Source organism: Plasmopara halstedii (assembly GCF_900000015.1).
Source record: "Plasmopara halstedii genome assembly, contig: Scaffold_526, whole genome shotgun sequence".
In the NCBI taxonomy this organism is placed as follows: Eukaryota; Oomycota; class Peronosporomycetes; order Peronosporales; family Peronosporaceae; genus Plasmopara; species Plasmopara halstedii.
This window is the reverse complement of record NW_020187446.1, coordinates 235,706-236,313: the sequence shown is the minus strand read 5'-3', so window position 1 is coordinate 236,313 and position 608 is coordinate 235,706.

The window sequence follows — 608 nt, the reverse complement described above, 5'->3', positions numbered from 1 at the left end:
ATGCCTCGGACTCTGTCCGACCACGCCATCAATGGCATGCAGCGACTGCTTCGCAACGGAGCAGTGCTCAGTGGTTTACATGCCACTTCACGTGCATCACGGGGGCCTCACCCTCGATGCCTTGGCCCTTGGCCGACCATGTCATGCATGACATGCAGCGACTGCTTCGATACTGGAGCAGCGTTCAGTGGTTTACGTGCCACTTCAGGTGCATCACGGGGACCTAGCCCCTGGCCGAGGATGTCACGCATGACATCCTGCGACTGCTCCGAAACTTGAGCAGCGCTCAGTGGGCTACGTGCCTCTCCGTGATCAGCCCGCGAGCCACCCTCGGGACCCCTGTCCGTACCCCGTTGGTGTCTACCAGCTCGGACATTCCAATGTCCAGCACGTTGACCGTCTCGGCTCAGTGCTCTCGCCAATAGCGCTTTTGTATCCTAGCAGAGGTGGGTTCATGAGTCGCCAAAGCTCCACCAGGAGACGTGAGCATAGCGCCCAAGGTCTTTGACATCCAATCAATCCGTGGCCCATGGTGTTCCAACCATGCCATTCCTAGGATGAGGTCAAATCTTGAATCCAAGTCTTAATCTAGACAGCTATCCACGCTG